The 16777-nt window shown below is 41.9% G+C and overlaps 1 protein-coding gene across 8 annotated transcripts in view; it reads right to left on the bottom strand.

The window, feature by feature from the left end:
- Positions 1-16777, bottom strand: part of elna (elastin a) — a 287761-nt gene that overhangs the window by 103720 nt on the left and 167264 nt on the right. The window lies entirely within an intron of this gene.

The following is a 16777-nucleotide window of genomic DNA, read 5'->3' as shown; positions in this document are numbered from 1 at the left end:
GAAGCAGCGGCTACAACCATAAATTGTTGAACCTAATGTTAAGGTCAGAAAGAGCTAATTAAAATGAGATGTGTTCTTTGAACTTCCATTTACATCATTGATGGAATAGCAGACCTCATGGTGAATTGGTAGCATCTCTACATCTGGGCCAATCACTCAGGTTCAAGTATGACTTCCAAACTTTATGGCCACAGAGGTGTGTCATAACACATTGCATAAGTTTCATTATCAATCTGTAAACTCTTCCTAAACATGTGTGGGAGATGGTCAGAGTGGGAGAACTTCTTGGCTGGCCATAATTATGTGGTAGTTGCAGTGAAGTAGCATCACAACTCAAAAAAAAAATCCAGATGCAGGTTCTTGCCCTGCAGACAACAACCTTATTTGCCTCCACTACAGATACATTTTTTGAAGACAAGAAAAGAGAAGTTGAAGTGAGGATTATATGGAGAATAAAACTGGTAAGTGTTGTAAACTCAAGATATGGCTTTTTTATTAAATGGTACTGCTCAACACATCAATCAGGAAATTTCACTTTGGTATCCTTAATGTAGAGGATGCAATTTACCTAACTGGAAGTACAAGAAAATTGCTGTTTCATCTGGGTGATGGGAAGAGATGAAAGGGAAATGGTGTATCTCCTATTATTGCAGAAAAGTGCTGTGATGGAAGAATGAACTAGAATGTTCTGTAGTGGTTGGCCCCGTCAGAGCTGAAAATGTGTTGCTGGAAAAGCGCAGGTTAGGAAGGCGCAGTTAGGAAAAGGCGCCTTCCTAACCTGCAATCTTCTTCCTGACCTCTCCGCCCCCACCCCACTCCGGCCTATCACCCTCGCCTTGACCTCCCTCCACCTATTGCATTTCCTAAGCCCCTCCTCCCATATTTTATCTTCGCCTGCTGGACACACTTTCCTCATTCCTGAAGAAGGGCTTATGCCCGAAACGTCGATTCTCCTGTTCCTTGGATGCTGCCTGACCTGCTGCGCTTTTCCAGCAACACATTTTCAGCTCTGATCTCCAGCATTTGCAGCCCTCACTTTCTCCTTGGCCCCGTCAGAGTACTGAAGTGGAAGATCAGAGCATTTGTACATAATGGTAGTATTGTTATAAATGCAGAAGAAATTGTGAGGGAAATCCTTTATGTGAAAATTGTTGTGGTGCATCTTGAGGACAGGGGAAAGATTATTGTATCTCTGAAAGGGAGGGGTAGGAGTGACATTAAAAGTGCAAGAAATAGGAGAGAAATCATTTAGGATATTGTCACCTACAGTGAAGGAACCTTAACTGAGGAAAAATGAAGTGATATATGAAGCATTACTGTGGAATGTGGCATCATCAGAACAGATATGAGGGAGATAGAGAAATTGAAAGAATGGAATAATATAAGGCTGATTTTTTTGTTATTTTTGGTTAAGTTCAAGATGTGTATCACCCTGTCAGACCAAACTATCCACACTAATTATCTTCCCCACTCTGCATTGCTCACATCTGATTTCCACCGTTCCTGAAACAACTCACCACTCAGAATATCCTTCAATTAACCAGCATCCGTTGCACCTGCTTCACCATTAAAAACCCAGGTAAGCACTTTCAATCTAGAGCTGTCCTATATGATTCCCAACATTTACTTCACTGATTAAAGGGTAGGTTCCTGAGGCACTTCTGGATGGGGTAGTGCACAGGATCAACTTCTTCTCCTAAGAACAACGAGACATCAGATCAAGCCAGTCTGGACAGAGTTGGTCAGCAGTTGGACAGCTTAGTTACATTTTTTTAAAGTCAGAGGTAGATAGATGATTGTTAGGCAGATCAATATAGGATTATTGGAATATGTGAAATTTGTAACTCAAACAGATTAATCATGATTCTATTGAATGGCAGAGTTGACTCGATGGTCGGGATGGTCTAATTCTGCTCCTCTTTTATACACTTATGTGCGAACAGTACTTTGACAATTCATTCATAATTAATATAATACTAAAAGTTTGTGAGAAGATTTGTAGCTCGGGTGCTCGTTGCTGTGGTTCTGTTCGCCGAGCTGGAAGTTTTTGTTGCAAACGTTTCGTCCCCTGTCTAGGTGACGTCCTCAGTGCTTGGGAGCCTCCTGTGAAGCGCTTCTGTGGTGTTTCCTCCGGCATTTATAGTGGCCTGTCCCTGCCGCTTCCGGTTGTCCGTTTCAGCTGTCCGCTGTAGTGGCCGGTATATTGGGTCCAGGTCTATGTGTTTGTTGATGGAGTTTGTGGATGAGTGCCAAGCTTCTAGGAATTCCCTGGCTGTTCTTTGTTTCGCTTGCCCTATAATGGTAGTGTTGTCCCTGTCAAATTCATGTTGCTTGTCGTCTGCATGTGTGGCTACTAGGGATAGCTAGTCGTGTCGTTTCATGGCTAGTTGATGTTCTTGGATGCGGATTGTTAGCTGTCTTCCTGTTTTGTCCTATATAGTGTTTGTCCTATATACTGTTCACGTCTATTGACAAAGCCCTAGCCAGAGAAACAATAGCCAACCTGCTGAACAGACATAACAGACAACAGGACGTTGAACCCATCAACAAAGACAGCATACTTAAACTACTGGACTTGTGCCTCACAACACACTTCACATTCAACAACCAGATATACGAACAAATCAACGGAACACCCATGGGCTCACCGATCTCGGGACTCATAGCAGAAGCAGTAATGCAAAGGTTAGAACAAACAGTCTTACCACAAATTCAACCCAAACTCTGGGTCAGATACGTTGATGACACCTTTGTAATCATTAAAAACACGGAAATAGAGAGTACACACCGGATCATCAACTCCACACTCACAGGAATCCGATTCACGAGAGAGGAAGAAAAGGACAACCAACTCCCATTCCTAGACGTGAGGGTACAGAGAACACCAAGCGGAGAATTCACCACTAAGGTACACAGGAAAGCCACACACACAGACCAAGTCCTGAACTATGAAAGCAACCACCCCAATACACACAAACGAAGTTGCATCAAGACACTGTTCAAAAGGGCCACAACACACTGCAGCACACCAGAACTGCAAAAAGAGGAAGAGGAACACCTATACAAGGTATTCGCAAAAAACGGATATCCTCGCAATTTCATCAACAGATGCCTAAGGGAGAGACAACAGAACGAGGACATGCCGCAACCCAAAGGACTAGCCACACTACCATACGTCAAGAACATCTCTGACATGACAGCCAGACTACTGCGACCACTAGGACTTCTAACAGCACACAAACCAACAGCCACTCTCAGACAACAACTCACCAAAACTAAGGACCCGATACCTAGCATGAGCAAAACTAACGTAGTGTACAATATCCCATGCAAGGACTGCACAAAATACTATATAGGACAAACAGGAAGACAGCTAACGATCCGCATCCACGAACATCAACTAGCCACGAAACGACACGACCAGCTATCCCTAGTAGTCACACACGCAGACGACAAGCAACATGAATTTTACTGGGATAACACTACCATTATAGGGCAAGCGAAACAAAGAACAGCCAGGGAATTCCTAGAAGCTTGGCACTCATCCACAAACTCCATCAACAAACACATAGACCTGGACCCAATATACCGGCCACTACAGCGGACAGCTGAAACTGACAACCGGAAGCGGCAGGGACAGGCCACTATAAATGCCGGAGGAAACACCACAGAAGCGCTTCACAGGAGGCTCCCAAGCACTGAGGATGTCACCTAGACAGGGGACGAAACGTTTGCAACAAAAACTTCCAGCTCGGCAAACAGAACCACAGTAATATAATACTAATTTAAAGATAAACTAATATATGCCACCTTTCAGCCAACTAATATATGCTCACTAATCCTTACCAATGCCTAACTATTCCCTACTTGGTTGAATGTTTAACTTCCACAATCTTTTTTGGCCACTTGTCCACCTCTTTGATGTTTGAATCCCTTCAATCAGGTTCGCTCCCTGCCACAAGACTAAAACCGCTTTAATCAAGTCATATCCTACATGACTGTGACAAAGATAATTTCCTTCCCTTATCCTTCATGACCTCTCTGCATTCTTTGGCATGGTTGATCAAATCATTCTTTTTTGCCTCTTCTCTATCATCTATCTGGGTAGGACTGCTCTCACACATTTCCACATTTATCTGTCTAATTGTAAGCAGAGTATGACTTATAAAGGTGTATTTTCTTGTGCAGTATTGTTAATTTATGTGTTCTCCTTCTTGGGCCTTGATCACCTCCTACTTCATATTTATTTGCTGCTTCTTGTTGACATTATCAATGTTTCACATATATGTTGAAGGCACACATCTCTATGTCAATATCTCTATTGCATGTCTATTACAAACTGCATGTCTGAAATCTTTAATGACAGGTGTGTAAAACATATTATCAACATTTTTTTGTAAATTGGGTTGCTTTAAAAAGAGAGGCAAATTGATGTACATTAGCATTGTGGAAATTTCTTTCAAAAGGAAGGATCAGAAAGTCATTCTGGAAGTGACTTAAAGGTACTTCATGGTCAGAGAGCATGAAGAGAAACGCCAAAGAAAACAATATTCATGACTATATTTTCTGGTTTAAATTAATGTTTCTTTTAACATCAGACAACCTTGCTCAATGAACAAAATTTGCCAAGACTGATAACATATTCATTTACCAGGAGCTCCTGTATTATATAGACATTCCAACTAATGCTGACACAAAGGACTTGGAAACAAGTTGGCTAGTTCTAAGGTCGGGATAAAGGAAAACATTGCAATCATTGATGCTAAACCAACACAAATGCTTTTATGGTTACCTCATCATCTTGCAATGAAAATTTTACTGAGGGAGTTAAAACTACACAACCTTCCAATTAGCCAACCAAGATGCACCTTCAGCACCTTAAACTTCTGACTTTGCTCCATGAAATAAATCGGAGCTGGCTGAACTGCTTAAATGTGCCATTTTTGAGATTCCATGTTATTTATTGCTTGATCTTCAGACGACCTGCAGGACTCCTGGGTTGGCAGCCTACCTTGGACCATCTATCTCCGTCTCCAAGTCACTGGCCAGAATGAAATCTAGACCACGTGTGCAAGAAGGTAAAAAACTACTAGCTCTTGCTCACTGTCATTGGCCACTGACTTGCAGGATATTATAATTCATGTAAGATGATTTTTAATACACTGGACTTATCAAAACTTGCAATTTATAACTGTCTCCTCTCTTCCTTAATTTCCTTGGTGTTTCTGTGTATGAATAGGAGGACACTATGGCTCAATGGTTAGCACCGCTGCCTCACAGAGCCAGGGACCCAGGTTCAATTCCAATCCTCAGGTGACTGTCTGTGTTGGGTTTGTACATTCTCCCAGTGTCTGCATGGGTTTCCTCTGGGTGCTCCAGTTTCCTTGCACAGTCCAAAGATGTACAGGTTAGGTGGAATTGCCCACAGTGTCCAGGGACATGCAGGCTAGATGTATTATCAATAGGAAATGCAGGATGGGTCTGGGTGGGACGCTCTTCAGTGGTAGAGCGGGGGAGGGGAAGGGGGTGGGGGAGTCAGTGTAGAAGTGGGCCAAATTGCCTGCTTCAACATGTAGGAATTCTATGAATGGAGTAGCAAGGCAATGGCTCCTGATGTTTTGAATGTAGCGTTAATAAACTCTACCTTTGATTTCACTAAGGATTTTATTGTATAATTACTTCAAAAGCTGATTGGGTTCCTACCTCAGTAAGGTACAAGGGTTAAAATGGGAAGGAGTACATCAAATAATACCTCGCTGTCTCAGGCTTAAGAGGGGAAGAGGAATAATCACTTAAATTGGCCTTCATTCCCTTTTGCTATGAGTTCAAAGACAACATATGATTGTCATCAAGGCCTTCGGAGAACTTGAAATATCAATGGAATTAGATGTTTATAAGTTTGGATTTATGACTGGCAGTGTTAACACTTTAAGCCATTAATATTGTTCTCAATTAGGTTAAGAAAACTCTGAGTTTGGTGGGAGGAAGTCAAATTCATTAGCAAATATCAGCTTCTTGTTTAGCACAGTTCAAGTCAAGAGGAAGCCAGTCATTATAGCAGCTTTGTGATTCCAAACTAGGAGCGTTTGGGATAAAAATCTTCAGGTTGTTAGAATTGAGAACATTTCAGGCCATCAAATGTCTGAAAGGTTCATGCTTCCTGACTCAGAGACAAATTTACAAGTGAATGCTTACTTCAAAAGAGAGAAATTAGAAGTAGTCAGAAGTCAGCAACTTAGAGTCAAGATAAGAGTATAACTTAACACAGACATGAGACTCTCCAATGGGTAAAGTTGGGAAACAAGGCAAAACTTTGTTTTGATGTTTGTATTAACATTTTACTAAATGTAATGTATATACAAAGCTTGGTTTGTTTGTTCCCTTTCTTTTGTATACTAAACATATATTCCAAGATTAAAGAATATCTGCAGCCTCTTGTCAATATGTTTGTGTCTAACCACCATGTACAGATGTACAGCATGGAAACAGACCTTCAGTTCATCTCGTCCATACCGATCAGATATCTTAAATTAATCTAGTCCCATTTGCCAGCACTTGGCCCATATTCCTCTAAACCCTTCCTATTCGTGTACCCATGCAAGTGCCTTTTAAATGCTGTAATTGTACCAGCTTTCACCACTTCTTCTGGCAGCTCATTCCATATACACACCATCCTTTGCATGAAAATGTTGCCTCTTTGGTCCTTTTTAAATCTTTCCCTTCTCATCCTAACCTATGCACTTTCGTTCTGGACTCCCCAACCCAGTGAAAAGACCTTGTCTATTTATCCTATCCATGCCCCTCAAGATTTTGTAAACCTCTATAAGGTCACCCCTCAGCCTCCAACATTCCAGGGAAAACACCCCCAGCCTGTTCAACCTCTCCCGATAGCTCAAACCCTCCAGCTCTGGCAACATCCTTGTAAATCTTGTCTGAACCTTTTCAAGTTTCACAACATTCTTCCTATAGCAGGGAGACCAGAATTGCACACAATATTCCAAAAGTGACCTAACTAACATAACCAACCAAATAAAGAAAAATTAAAATTATGATTAATCAAGTCAAGGTTCACTCTGGGATTTGACTTGTCCAGTAATGCCGAACAAGTATGGGCTCTTGTTGGATGAGAATTGAACAAAATAGAATCTGAATATTGATTATAAAAAGTAAGGATGTTACATTTCAGTTATATAGGGCATTGGTCAGACTACACGCAGTTTTGGTCTTCTCATGTCAGAAAGGATATAAATGCACTAGACGTGGTTCAGAGAAGGTTTACTAGATTGATAGGTGGAATAAGTGGGTTTTCTTTTATGGAAAGATAGATTATGCTGGCTCCTAAGTAATCTTGGAAAGGTGAATATGAAAATAATGTAGTGGGTACTTGCAGAATTAGCAGACACTGAGCTAACCACAACCTGAGTTACAAATCTTCTCTATGGGCCCAAAAAGCTATGGGTGTAATATGCTTAAATTAGCCCTAAGATGGGAAACCAATGCCATTTGACTGAGCGCCCCCGCCAACAACTGTACTTCCTACATGAATGCCTCAGAAAACAGGTATTACTACAATGTGTTAAACACAAACCACCTCTCAACACCCCACAAGCCAGAAGAACAGCAGAACAGAATGGCTGCAGGAAGCTATGAGAAATGATAAACGATGCCCACAACTGACTCCACAAATATGAATGAGAAATTTTGTGCCAAAAACGGTACACTAACACAACTGACCATAAATGGATAAAAGAACTTGCTTCGAGCGTCAGCGGCCTCCATCTTCGGTGGGAGTGGTGACAGAGATGACCGGGGGCTGCCAAGAAGGTAAGATAATCCTTTAAAAACTTACCTCAAGTATAGGTGCAGTGCACGCTGACCAGGAGTGTACATGGGACGACTGAGTAAGTGAGGTAATATACTTGGGCAGTTGCTTTAGCCGAAACACTACTTAGGTAGTGTCTCCCACCCATTCTCCTCCTCTAACCAAACAAAAAGGTTCTGTGCACCAGATTGTAAGGTTACAAGTTTTTTTTTCGAGAGTCTCTGAGAATTCAAACACCTCTTTGGCCGTTCCCCTCAACAAAAAGTATACAGTTTTGGATACTGTTGAGGGGGGCAATGACTTACTAGGGGTAAGCCATGGGGTACAGATGTCTGGCACAGAGTCTGTCCCTGTTGCTCAGAAGGGAAGGGGGGAGGAGCGGAGTAGAGCATTACTCATTGGAGACTCCATAGTTAGGGGGACAGATAGGAGATTCTGAGGGAATGAGAGAGAGACTCTTGATTGGTGTGTTGTCTCCAAGGTGCCAGGGTCTGTGATGTCTCGGATCGTGTTTTCGGGATCCTTAAGGAGGAGGGGGAGCAGCCCTAAGTCGTGGTCTACATAGGTACAAATGACATAGGTAGGAAAAAGAATGGAGATGTAGAGCAGAAATTCAGGGAGCTAGGGTGGAAGCTTAGGGCGAGAACAAACAGAGTTGCTATCTCTGGTTTGTTACCCATGCCACACATGCTAGCGAGATGAGGAATAGGGTGAGAGAGCAGTTGAACGCTTGGTTACAAGGATGGTGCAGGAGGGAGGGATTCAGATACCTGGATAATTGGGGTTCACTCTGGGTTAGGCTGAACCTCTACAAATGGGATGGTCTACACCTGAACCAGAGGGGTTCCAATACCCTGGGGGAGAATTTTGCTAATGCTCTTCAAGAGGGTTTAAACCTATTCAGTGGCGGGATAGGAACCTGCATTGTAGTTCCAGTGTACAGGAGGTTGAGAGTAGTGGGGTCATATATAAAGGTTTCAAGGTCGCAAGAGTTTACCAGCAGGAAGGTGGTTTGAAGTGTGTCTTCAATGCCAGGAGCATCCGGAATAAGGTGGGTGAACTTGCAGTATGGGTTGGTATTTGGGACTTCAATGTTGTGGCCATTTCAGAGACATGGATAGAGCAGGGACAGGAATGGTTGGTGCAGGTTCGGGGGTTTAGATGTTTCAGGAAAAACAGGGAAATTGTAAAAGAGGGGGAGGTGTGGCATTGTTAGTCAATGACAGTATTACAGTGGCAGAAAGGACATTTGATGAGGACTTGTCTACTGAGGTAGTATGGGCTGAGATTAGAAACCGGAAAGGAGAGGCCACCCTGTTGGGAGTTTTCTATAGGCCTCTGAAAAATTCCAGAGACGTAGAAGAAAGGATTGCAAAAATGATTCTGGATAGGAGCAAAAGTAACAAAGTAGTTGTTATGGTGGACTTTAACTTTCCAAATATTGTTTGGAAACACTATAGTTCGAGTACTTTAGATGGGTCAGTTTTTGTCCAATGTGTGTAGGAGGGTTTCTTGACACAATATGTAGATAGGTCAACAAGAGGCAAGACCACATTGAATTTGGTACTGGGTAATGAACCAGGCCAGGTGTTAGATTTGGAGGTAGGCGAGTACTTTGATGATAGTGACCACAACTCGGTTATGTTTACTTTAGTGATGAAAAGGGATGGGCATATACTGCAAAGTAAGATCGATAGCTGGGGGAAAATATGATGCGATTAGGCAAGATTTAGGATGCACATGCATAGGATGGGGAAGGAAACTGCAAGGGATGGCCGCAATTGAAATGTGAAGCTTGTTCAAGGAACAGCTACTGAGTGTCCTTGATAAGTATGTACCTGTCAGGCAGGGAGGAAATGGTTAAGCGAGGGAACCATGGTTTACTAAAGAAGTTGAATCACTTGTCAAGATGAAGGAGGCGGCTTATGTAAAGATGAGATGTGAAGGCTCAGCTAGGGTGCTTGAGAGTTACAAGTTAGCCAGGAAGGACCTAAAGAGAGAGCTGAGAAGAGCCAGGAGGGGACATGAGAAGTTGTTTGCAGGATCAAGGCAAATCCTAAAGCTTCCTATAGAAATAAGAATAAAAGAATGACAAGAGTAAGATTAGAATCCAGTCAAGGACAGTAGTGGGAAGTTGTGCATGGAGGAGATAGGAGAGGCACTAAGTGAATATTTTTCATCAATATTCACACAGGAAAAAGACAATGTTGTTGAAGAGAATACAGAGATACATGCTATTAGACTATAAAGGATTGAGGTTCATAAGGAGAAGGTGTTCACAATTGTGGAAAGTGTGAAAATAGATAAGTCCCCTGGGCGAGATGGAATTTATCCTAGGGTTCTCTGGGAAGCTAGGTAGGAAATTGCAGAGCCTTTGGCTTTGATCTTTATGTCGCCATTGTCCACAGAAATAGTGCCAAAAGACTGGAGGATACCAAATGTTGCCCCCTTGTTCAATCAGGGGAGTAGAGACAACCCTGGTAATTTTAGACCAGTGAGCCTTACTTCGGTTATGGGTAAAGTGTTGTAAAGGACTATAAGATAAGGTCTATAATTATCTAGAAAGAAATAAGTTGATTAGATATAGTCAACACGGTTTGTGAAGGGTGGATCGTGCCTCACAAACTTTTTCGAGTTATTTGAGAAGATGACCAAATAGTTGGGCAGTTGATGTGGTGTATATGGATTTCAGTAAAGCATTTGATAAAGTTCCCCATGATAGGCATTTGCAGAATATACGGAGGCATGGGTTTGGGGCTGATTTAATGGCTTGGATCAGAAATTGGTGAGCTGAAAGAAGACAGAGGGTGGTGGTTGATGGGAAATGCTCATCCTGGAGCTCCGTTACTAGTGATGTACCACAAGGATCTGTTTTGGTGCCACTGTTATTTGTCATTTTTATAAATGACCTGGATGAGGGCATAGAAGGATGGGTTGGTAAATTTGCGCTCGACACTAAGATCAATGGAGTTGTGGACAGTGTGGAAGGACATAGATAAGCTGCAGAGCTGGGCTGAGAGATAGCAAATGGAGTTTAATGCAGGAAAATGTGAGGTGATTTGCTTTAGAAGGAGTAACAGGAATACGGAGTACTGGGGGATAATGGTAAGATTCTTAGTTGTGTGGATGAGCAGATAGATCTCAGTGTCCATGTGTTCATGAAAATTGCCACTCAAGTTAATAGGATTGTTAAGAAGGCATACAGTGTGTTAGCTTTTATTGGTAGAGGGATAAAGTTTTGGAGCCATGAGGCTATGTTGCGACTGCACTTGGGGGTATTGCATACAGTTCTGGTTGCTACATTATAGGAAGGATATGGAAGCATTGGAAAGGGTGCAGAGGAAATTTACCTGGTAGGAGGGAAGGTCATATGAGGAAAGGCTGAGGGACTTGAGCCTGTTTTAGTTAGAAAGTAAAAGGTTGACAGGTGACTTAATAGAAACATACAAGAAGATCAGAGGATTAGATAGGATGGACAGTAAGAGCCTTTTTCTTCGGATGGTGATGGGGGTTAGCATGAGGGGACATAGCTTTAAATTGAGGGTGATCGATATAAGACAGATGTCAGAGGTAGGTTCTTTACCCAGAGAGTAGTAAGGGCATGGAACGCTTTCTCTGCAACCGTAATAGACTCGTCAACTTTAAGGGCATTTAAATGGCCATTGGATAAACATATGGAATAGTGAGCATTAGATGGGTTTCAGAAGGGTTTCACAGGTAAGCGCAACATTGAGGGCCGAAGAGCCTGTACTGCACTGTAATGTTCTATGCTGTAAGTACCGTGGAACAAACCACCAACACTAAACAACAGCGCAGGCCATCAGACAGACAGTAGCACCAACATTAAGCAGAAAGAAAAAAAGGAACATCCTCAACACAATGGAAAGGAAAGCCGTAGAAGGACTCAGAAAAGACAGAAATATCACAATCCTACTGGCAGACAAAGGGCATGTGACTGTCATCTTGAACAGAACACAATACATTGAAAAAGCAAACACTCTACTCGCAGATACCGACACCGACCAACTGGTGGTGATGGACCCGATTCCACAGTTTGAAAACCATATTATAGCTCCCCTGAGGAAACTTCACAAGACAGGTGAAATTAACATGACAGACTTCCAAAGAATGAAACGTGAAGGATCTAACACACCCCTTTGCTATGGATTACCAAAAGCACATAAACAAGGGGCTCTCCCTAGTCCCACAATCTGTATGGTACACTGACATACAGACTAGCAAAGAAACTGCAACACAAACTGAAACATCTATTAGAAGACTCAAGCCACTTCACCCAGGAATGCTTTTACACCAAAGACATCAAGTTAGAGGATGATAAGGTCATGGTTTCCTTCGATGTGACTGCTCTATTCACATCAATAAACATCACTCGAGTCAAAGAAACACTGGCCTCACTGCTAGATGAATCAAGGACATAAACATCTGACAGCACCAACTCTATCAGCAAGGATAGCGTCCTCAAACTAGTAGACCTGTGCTTCACAACCCACTTCACCTTCAACGACAAAATCTACAAACAAATCAATGGGACGCCTATAGGATCACCAATATCAGGACTCTTAGCAAAATTAGTTATGTCGAGGTTAGAACAAACAGTCCTTCCCATGCTCCAGCCCAAGCTTCGGGTCCGCTACGTGGTTGACACCTTTGTTATCACAAAATGCAACAAATTAGAAGAAACCTACAAACACATAAACAACATCTCTACAGGTATAAAGTTCATGAAAGAGGAAGAGAACAACAGACTTCCCTTCCTAGATGCCACAGGAGAATGAAAAGCCAATGGAGAGCTGCAGAACCAGCGTCTACAGGAAAGCCACACACACTGACCAGATACTCAACTGCAGGAGCAATCATCCCAACACCCACAAATGGAGCTGTATCTGAACATTATTTAAATGAGCCACAACACACTGCAGCACCCAAGAATTATGAGAAGCCAAGGAAAAACACCAATACAACATACTCAGGAATCATGGATACCGATAAGCATAGTCTGCCGACTCCTACACAACAGACCCAAACCAGAAAACACAACAAGCCCAGAGACTCCAGCCACCCTGCCATACATTAAAGACATCTCAGAGATGACGACCAGACTAATCCAGCTCCGAGGCACTATGGAAGCCCTCAAACCTAATACCACACTGAAACAGCTTCTGATTAATTTAAAGGACCCTGTACCAACAACCAGCAGAACGAAGTCATATACAAAATACCCTGCAAGGACTGTAACAAATATCACATTGGACAAATGGGCAGGAAATTAGCTGCCAAGATACATAAGCACCAACTAGCCACTAAAAGACATGACCAACATCACTAGTATCCATACACACAGACAAAGAGGGACACCAATTCGACTGGGACAACATACCCATCCTGGGACAGGCTAAACAAAGACATGCACAGGAATTCCTAGAGGCCTGGCATTCAAACTGGAACTCCATTAACAAACATATTGATTTGGACCTCATTTACCAACCTCTCAGAAAATGAACCGGAAGTGGTATCACCCACAACAACAGACCAAGACACATAAATTGCAAGCAGGATAGAACACCAGCGCTTAATTGGAGGCTCATTGATGATATTTCCTAGCATGGTGATGAAATGTCTGAGAACAAACCTACTAGTTCAGCCAGCAAACTTACAATCTGATTAACAGAGACTGTTTTAAATTTAGGAGTCATCCTTTTAGGAAAGAGATTAGGGATATTTTTTCCTTTCTGAGAGTTGTGCAACTTTGGAACTCTCTGCCTTAGAGATGGGATCTTTAAATATTTAAGGCAGCAATAGATTGATTCTTGTTAGGCAAGGGATTTGAAGGTTATTAGGGATAGTTGTGAATGTAAAATTTGGAGCACCACAAACTGATCAGCCATTGTATTATTGAATTGTTATTTCTGCTCATACTTTATGCTAGTTTATAATGTTTGTAATTTAAAAGGGATTTATGTCTCTGTAAAGAAATGGTTACATAGAAGCACCAGACATAAAACAGATGTGTTGAGAATTAAAAGTAGAAAGTATTGGAGAAACTCAGCAGGTCTTGGTGCATCTGTGGAAAGGGAAACAAAGTTAACATTTTCAGTGCAGCATGACTCTTCTTTGGAACTCAGGTTATTCTGGGAACAAAAGACAAAGCAGTCTATTATTTGACATCTTTAATTCAGGCTAAATTGAGAAATTTAGAGATACATTGAAATAGGAAATAAAAGCAGGATCTTATAAGATGAGATGCTTAAAGTGTTTACCCAACATTTAGAACAAAAAGAAGGAAGATTGAATTGAAAAAAACCTGAAAGCATCTCGATCTGGCTCAGATTCAGTTAGAAATGAAGACTTGTGAGAGAAGAGAATGCAAATTAAAAGAAAAATGGAAATTGGAGGGATTCAACCTGATTAAAAATCTACCCTACATTTACAGAAGGTGGAGTTGAAAGCTGTTTGACCTCATTTGAAAAAGTAGCTGGCAGATGTAACGGCCAAATTATTTTGGATTTTAATGTACAGTGTTATAAAAAAGACAGTTATTAAAGAGTATGCCAATCTGCAGAAGAACAATATGCAAACTACAAAATTGCCAAACAAATCACCTAATACTTATGAGTACGAAATTAATTAAAATTGAGAGTTACAAGAAGAGAAACCTAAATTAGACACCATAGAATTTGCAAAAGAAAACGAAATGCTGTGGAAACAGTAATTTTGATCACGGAAGTTAGAGAAAATCTTAAAATTATTTAGATGAACACCAGGTATCAAAGATCTGAGAAGCAGCAGATCTGGTAGATATCCCCTTTCACATAAATAGTTACATGTGGAGAAATGGTCATATGGAATCCACAAAGAAACTGGAGAAATAGAAAATCTGCAAATGGAAGAGGTATTAGCTTAACAGAACAAATGAAATGACACCAAAGTAATAATGGGGAAAGGCAAGAACTCTAAATTATGTAAAGAAAATAACTTGCTTGCATTGTACGAGGACTCAACACAGCAAGCTAATTGCTGGAGATTAAATAGGAGACCAATTGCAGTAGAAGAATCCCCAAGAAATCTTTAGCAAAGGATGCATCAGAAAGCTTGGTGCCCCAATCATTCTTGCAATCAGTTTCTCATCTTTTATTTATGCTTTCTCAAAGGCAACCTTGTTCCACATGAACAACATCACTGAACTTTGCCCTTAGCTGTGTTAATTTACTGTTGACACCCTGATCCATATCATTGCTAAATTTTGATTTGGTGAATCCAATGTTCTCCTGGCTGACGTCTAACATTCCATTCTCCACAAATTCAAAACTCTACTGCTTGTGTTTTAATTTGCATAAAGCCCTTTTCACCTATTACCAAGCTTGTTGATCTATGTTTTAGTTCCCAATCAAGCAGTATAATATCCATAACTAAACAAAGAACTACAGATGCTGGAAACCTGAAACAAAACAGAATTTGCTGGCAGAACTCAGCAAGTTTGGCAGCATCTGTGGAGAGAAAGTAGAGTTAATATTTTGAGTCCAGTGACCCTACTTTAGAACGGTTTTAAAGGACGACAAGACTAATTCTTCCAACCCCTCAATTCTCTAGAGATCTGTGCTCATCTAATTCTGGCCTCTGTGCATTCCAGTCATAGTTTAGATCAGAGTGGTGCTGGAAAAGAACAGCAGGTCAGGCAGCATCCGAGGAGCGGGAAAATCAATGTTTCGGGCAAAATCCCTTCATCAGGAATAGAGGCAGGAAGCCTCCAGGGTGGAGAGATAAATGGGGGCGGGGGAGGGCATGATGCTTATTAAATTCATTGATGCGTGGACAGAGGGGGATAAAGGTAAGGCCTTTGCTGAGGACTGATCGTTCGTCCTCAATGAGGGGAAGGTCTGGGGGGACGGTGAAAACTCGGCAGGGCTGAGAGCAAGGACCTGGTGTAGGCGTGGATCTGGGAGTGGGGGCGGAGCTTGTAACTGGAGTAGGTATGGTGGTGGGGGGGGAATGAGGGTGGAGTCATGAACAGGGGTGGTGTTCCCCTCAGGGGTCTGGGGGGCAGGGATTGTGACAGTGGAATCTGTGGGGGGGGCGTGTCAGCAGAATGCAGGTGAGTGGCATTGGTGGGGGCAAAAGTGGTGGTGAACACGGCAGTAGAGGGGGTGGAAGTCACTGAACGTGTGACATCAGCGATGACGTGGGGGGGCGGAAGAGATATCACGTGTGGTGCATGAGGAACCATGAGGGGTGGTAGTGGCTGTGGAAGTGAGCATGATGGGGGCAGAAGTCATAGTTGCTTCACCATGTTCGCAATGTCCTCTGCTATCTATGCTACAAATTCCCTCCCTACATCTGGACTTAACACTTCCTTCCATTCAGACAGTTCCCCACCCCTTCTTCTTGAAGATTCTGGTCATCTGATCTAATATCTCCAATACAGCTCATTGTCATTCTCACTCTCTCATCCCTTCTCATCTAACAACTGTTAGGTTGATATTTCCTTTTCCTATACTTACTTTAATTCTCCATCACAGCATATGTTTATATATTGAATAGTACTGGCTCAGTCTCGGACTCTTTCTATTATCTATAAGTCAGTATTCTGTCATGACTTACTCAACACCATCCCTGGGATGGAAGGTTTGAAGACTAATTCATTAAAGAGGAGTTTGGGATGTCTGTGAAGAACTGTTTCTTCTGGGCTCTATCCAACAATCTATCTCCCTCGAGCCTTGCTGTTGCTTCAAGTGTTGCTTGACTCCTGATCATTTTGCCATTTTGATTTAAATGTGACTCTCAAGGTCAAAATTTGTTTCTTCATGAGGATTTTTTTAGATTTTCTCTGGGGCCGCTTTTTTGATTTTTGGTGGCCACCTTATGGTTTTCAGTGGCTACTTTATCATTCTCACTAATTCATTTATTAGGTGATATAACCATGCAGTAATATCATCTTTG

The sequence above is a fragment of the Chiloscyllium plagiosum genome, unplaced genomic scaffold, assembly GCF_037043375.1.
Source record: "Chiloscyllium plagiosum isolate Xiang-an unplaced genomic scaffold, Cpla_swu_hap1 HiC_scaffold_31, whole genome shotgun sequence".
Taxonomy (NCBI): domain Eukaryota; kingdom Metazoa; phylum Chordata; class Chondrichthyes; order Orectolobiformes; family Hemiscylliidae; genus Chiloscyllium; species Chiloscyllium plagiosum.
This window is presented reverse-complemented; position numbering and strand designations above follow the sequence as displayed.